Source organism: Epargyreus clarus, unplaced genomic scaffold (assembly GCF_041222505.1).
Source record: "Epargyreus clarus isolate Ecla_fem2 unplaced genomic scaffold, WU_Ecla_fem_2.2 ptg000008l, whole genome shotgun sequence".
Lineage (NCBI taxonomy): Eukaryota > Metazoa > Arthropoda > Insecta > Lepidoptera > Hesperiidae > Epargyreus > Epargyreus clarus.
In genome coordinates, this window is record NW_027332216.1 from 2,271,448 (window position 1) to 2,277,447 (window position 6,000).

Below are 6,000 nucleotides of genomic sequence, written 5' to 3' on the forward strand. Positions count from 1 at the left end.
GAGGTACCAACGCCATATTTTTTCTGGCTAATAACAGCAGTGTTAAAAGCTGCTGTGTTCTGCTTTGAGGGCTGCTATACTTACCTTTGTATTTTAGTTCTCAAGGCTGTTAAGAGGAAGCGAACCCCAGATAAGATCTAATCTTATCTGGGATTGATTACAGTAGTCCATTGGCGGCAGTGACCACAATCAGGTGGACAGCATACTAGTTTTGCTACTTCTATATTATAAAACTTGCAACTACAATTTCATAAATAATACCCTCTCTACACTCATAGCCTCACACTAGGATATTCCACAGAAATCAGAACTTACCATTTATCTGTCTGACCGGGGATCGAACTCCGAACACCGTACTTCAGATATGTTCGAAGACCGCTCTGCCACTCGCATTGTCAAATAAAATGATTCTACAACCTTTTCGCTTTATGTCGGCAAAATAATTCACAAATATGGTCCTTGCTGAGTGTTATGTGTAGAACAATGGGTGCTCAAGCCATCATCTCTCCCCCGAGCGATGTGCGCTGGTACCCGACAATCTCGGTTTGAGAATTTTACATAATCCGCAAAACTTGAAACTTTTAAGCATTGTTTGAAATTAATATTGAAGATTTTGCTTATATTTAATTTTTATTTTTACATTTATTATTCTTTTATTTAGTTTAGTATCACAATTAATTAATATTTTTTTATTATTATCAAATTATTAATATTATAATACTTGTATTTTTATCATTTTTACATGTATACAATGAACTTCGATAAAAGTCATGTTTTATTGCATATTTCGCTGAATGGGATATAATAGTGTCCAATATTGTATTATTGTAAAAACTTTACACCTATATTCTGGTAAATAAAAAAATGATTGTATTTAAGAATGTCGGACACATGAATTCAGTCCTTGCCCAAGGACTTTCACTTCATAACTATCTTTCAACAAGTTCACTTTTTATCAGCAAAATAACAATTCTCAAACATGCTCCAAGCTGAGTGTTATGTGTAGAACAATGGTTGCTCACGCCATCATTACCCTTAGTATGAGTTTTTACGTTTTTACAAAAATGATTGTTTTGGTTTTTTTTATGTATTTGCCCATACATTTCCAATCAGCGCCCCTAGAGGATTGTATCTGTATCAGACCTGATTGGAAATATATGGGAAATACGTAAACAAAAACAAAAACAGTAATTTTTGTCAAAATCTAAGAACTCATACTAAGCGTACAGGTCTCCCCCGAGCGCTGTTCGCTGATGCCGGCAATATCGGTTTGAGCGGAATTTTACATAATCCGTAACGGTTAAAACTTTGAACCGTTGTTTGGAAATGATATTAACGTTAATTATTAATTTTTACTACAATTAAATCATTCATTTTAAAATGCATACAATAAACGTCATGTTATATTGCATATCTTCCTGGGTGGCATGTAACAGTGTTCAATATTGTATTAACTTTGTACTATATTCATGCAAATAAACAATTTATTGACTGACTGATTGTATTTGAGTGTAACGATCACGTGAGTTCAGTTCCTGCCAAACGACTTTCACTTCAAAACTACTTTTCGACAACTTATATCAGCAAAATAATTTGCAAACATGGTCTACACTGAGTGTTATGAGTGTAACAATGGTTGCTCACGTCATCATGTCTCCCCCGAGCGCTGTGTACTGATACCCGGCAATCCCGGTTTGAGAATTTTACATAATCCGTAACGCTTAAAACTTTTGAGCGGCTGCTTACACTCTATGTTACGGAAGTAGTTACGAGTAGGAAAAGATTAAATCCTGAAGTTTGGGTATGTTATCGAAATTGTTCGACATATTACCGTTTTTATCTAATTTTTTACATAAATTTATCCAATCTTTGATAGTAAAAACATTGGAGGACCAATTATTAATAATGGACTATAGTTTGTACGTATGTATGTATAATATGTCTCAGTTTATTTTACTTTTGTGTAAACGCCTACCACATACTGTCGCCATCGCCCAGGGTTGACGGGCAGAGAATGCCATTAGGCATTAAGTCCTCCCTTATTACTCTTAGTTTAAGGTGTTTCAATAATTAGATAAATACATAAAATATAGTCAATGTTGCGTTAAAAAATTATCTTCGTAAGCCTTGAATTATTGATCACATTTTTTATTAACTTTCTATTATCTTTGTAATAACTAACAAACAGTCCACTTCATGATACGTACCGTCATTGTCACTTCGGTCCATGGATATCTGTAGCACGAAACGCGAACATTTCTCTCTGCACTCTGGCGCGTAAATGGTTCCGGGTTTGATCCCCAGTTAAACATATATCAAAATACGGAATTTAGATTTATATTCTGAGTCTGGGTATTTGTGTAAGAGTTAGTGATTATCTTATCTAATATTTATTAAAATATTGTAAAGAATAATACCGATATTATGATTTTAATCTGTGTTAAAATTAAAATAAAATACAAGGAAACGATATTGATAAGAATGTAAGAAAATGAGAAAATTATTATTTGTAGGGTATTTGGTAGTGCTGGAAAATTATTATTTGTAGGGTAGTTGGTTGTGAGCCGCATTTTTGTGACCATTCAATTGTGAGCTGTAATAGTGAGCTGTAATAGTCCGGATTTGAAATATACCGTACCAAATTGCTGTGGGTTTAATTATTAAGTGTTGGAATAGTTTAAGTGATGAATGTTGGTGTATCTATGGAAATAAACTACATATATGTGAACCTAGAACTGAGAGTCTTACATTTGTGTATTTGTCATTGTGTGTGTCAATGACATTTATGACACAGGGGTAACACTCACATAAGGGGTGTGGGGTTGTGAGTATACAAAGCGTCTTTCTTACAGACGTGTAAAATAATTACTTAGCGAACTCATTCACTTTTACTATCCCTAATAAAATGTTGTAATACACTCCTATTTAGGGGTTGCTATAAATATTTGTCTTTATTGCCTTTCTCAGGTAGCGAGTGATAAAGAATTGGTAGCAATTTATTGCAGCACTAAAAATTAATATTGCCGATTCAGCTCCATTATAATGACTGTTCTGAGAGCTTTGCTTCAAGGAACAAGAGAGAGCGTTCTAATCATTATTCTGCACGGATTCTTGGTCAAAGTCCTGCAAAACAATGAAGTCCATATTTGCAAACCAATTATCAAATAGCATCCCAAATTTTTTTAAGGACGTGCGTATTTTAGCTATTTGTGCGAACGTTTTTAAATGTATTTTTTATTTCTCAGCAGCTATTGTTAAAGGTAGCTTTTTAAGAGATGTGCAAAAAGATCGCTTTGTCAAAACCGACGACTCTTCTGGTTGTGTGAATGTCCACAGGCAACGGTATTTGGTTCTATTAGATTAGTCAGTCTTCCTTATTGCTGGGTTTAAGTATAATAAAGATATGTACACATACACATACACATGTACTTACACACGTATAACAGTGATAGCCTAGTGGTTAAGAAACTCGATATTTTAATCGAATGGTCTGAGGTTCAAATCCCAGTAGTAGAAATTAATTTTATCACTTAAAACGGGGAAGGAAAACAACATGAGGAAACCTGCATACCTGAGAGATACATATTATCATTCATATGTGAAGTCTAGCAATACGCACTTGGCCAACACGGTGAACTATGGTTTAATCCTTCTCATTCCGAGTGGAGACCCGTGCCCAGCATTGAGACATTATTGGTTTGATGATGATGATACTTACATGATACTTCCGATAGAACTTAGATTGAAGGTAGTAGAACCCTTTGAGGTTCGACTCCGGCGGCACCACCGCCACACCTATTTCCACCGCAGCAACAGCAGTGTTAGGCGCTGCTGTGTTCCGGTTTGAAGGGTGTGGTAAGGGAGACAGACTTTTCTGAGGCGTTTCAGCTTAGTCCTCAGGGGTAGCGGCGCATCTGTGGGCGACCCCAAGTAGGAATATCTAATCCTATCTGGGGTTGATTACAGATGTCCATGGGCGGCAGTAGCCACTTACCATCAGGTGGACTGCATGCTCGTCTGCTACTCTTATATTATATAAAAAAAAGTATATAAAAAAACTCTAACTCTTACAACTTGCACCACACCCTCACTGTAATTTCGGGCGCTCGTAAAAAATGCTCTAAACATCCGTGTCGGCTGTAAACGGATAAATAAACGTTCAATAGCGGAACCTCGCTCAGGTGTTTGCTTCGTTTAAACATTCATTGCTCGAACTGTTTAGACGCTTTATTGCCTCCAAATCTTCTTTGTAAGGCTTACTTTAAACAGGTACTCATAGGTAAGTAAGTACATATAACAAAGGTATGTTATCAGAAGCAGTCTGGTGGTTGAATCTCGGCCTGTCGATCAGGGGCCTGAGGATCGAATACCAGACATCTCCAATTTTCTGTTTTTTTTTTTAATAATATAAGAGTAGCAGACGAGCATGAAGTCCAGGGGTATGAATGTTCAGGGGTAGCGGCGCATCTGTGGCGAACCTCAGGTTGGAATATCTAATCTTATCTGGGGTTCATTACAGATATCCATGGGCGGCAGTAGCCACTTACCATCAGCGGATGTCTGCTCGTCTGGTACTGCTATATTATTTCGTATATGTCTGTTAGCGCCCATGAAACAAGAGACTAATGTCATAAACCAACCACATTCATCTATTACTAAGTAAATTGGGGGAGACGTTTATCGAAGAAGGTATCAGGTGGCACTATGTTCACTAAGTAACGAGAGATAAATTCCAGGCATTGTCTAGTTATATTAGGGGACAGACATATCGTCTAGCAAATGTAATTAAATATTACTTAGCAATTGACGCGCGTTGAGTGATAATAAGTCTTGATATTTCTAACAAGCTCTGTATTAGGCGTTGTTTGTTTATAAGATTTGACAATCAAATATTTATTTGCGATTAGCCTTTTTCTATAATAAAGGAGTAGCAGACGAGCACACAGTCCACCTGATGGTAAGTGTACTGCTGCCCATGGACATCTGTAATCAACCCCTGATAGGATTAGATATTCCTACCTGAGGTCGGCCACAGATGCGCCGCTACCCCTGAGGACTAAGCTGGAACGCCTCGGAAAAGTCTGTCTCCCTTACCACACCCTTCAAACTGTTACACAGCAGCGCCTAACACTGCTGTTATTAGGTAGAAATATGTGTGGCGGTGGTGCCGCCGGAGTCGAACCACAAAGGGTTCTAACACCTTCAGCCTCTGAATATTACGCTTAATTAATAATTACCCTTTGTGGTAAGGAGGAGTGAGAGGAGCTTAGGCCATAATCCGGCGCACTGGCCAAGTGCAAATTGATACTTCACACACATTTCAGAACTTTTATAGAACACGCACGTGTGTATATTCCTTCACCATTATAGCAATTTATAATTAATTTCTAACGTGTTTGCTACTCCCATGCTATATAAATATATGCTTAATATACTTGACCATGTAGCCGTTGCCATTTTAGTTTCTAATATTTAACGATATGGATTATACTCGTATGTGCAAGCAAGCTTTCGAGATCTGAAGGGTCCTCAGGCTTCTCATTAGTTAATGCGAACCACCTGATACCTTGTTTGCACAACTATAAGTACCTACACGTCATCAGACATTCAACATCAATTTGGTTATTAGAGGGCTTTGTCAGCCCTCTAGAATGTTGGTGATATTTTTTTATAAATATACTTACTTGAGTAACAGCTAAAAGTATTTTTTAACTAAGTTATTTATATTCATCACCTTCTGACTTCGATGTCACTTCGTTTCAAAAATAATGCGTTTTAAAGCACCAATTGGATTTAAAACATTTCTATTTTACGTATGATTCAAAGCCTAATTTGGACATTATTTGAAAGGAGAATGCCCATTCTTGGTACTGATTTTTCTCATGCGTCAAAATGAAAGTAATATTAAAATTATTTTTTGATTTTTTTACATAGTTTGTCGATCAGAATAGTTATTTGAACAGGAGATTCCATTTAAGATAAAATAAGACGAAATGTTGA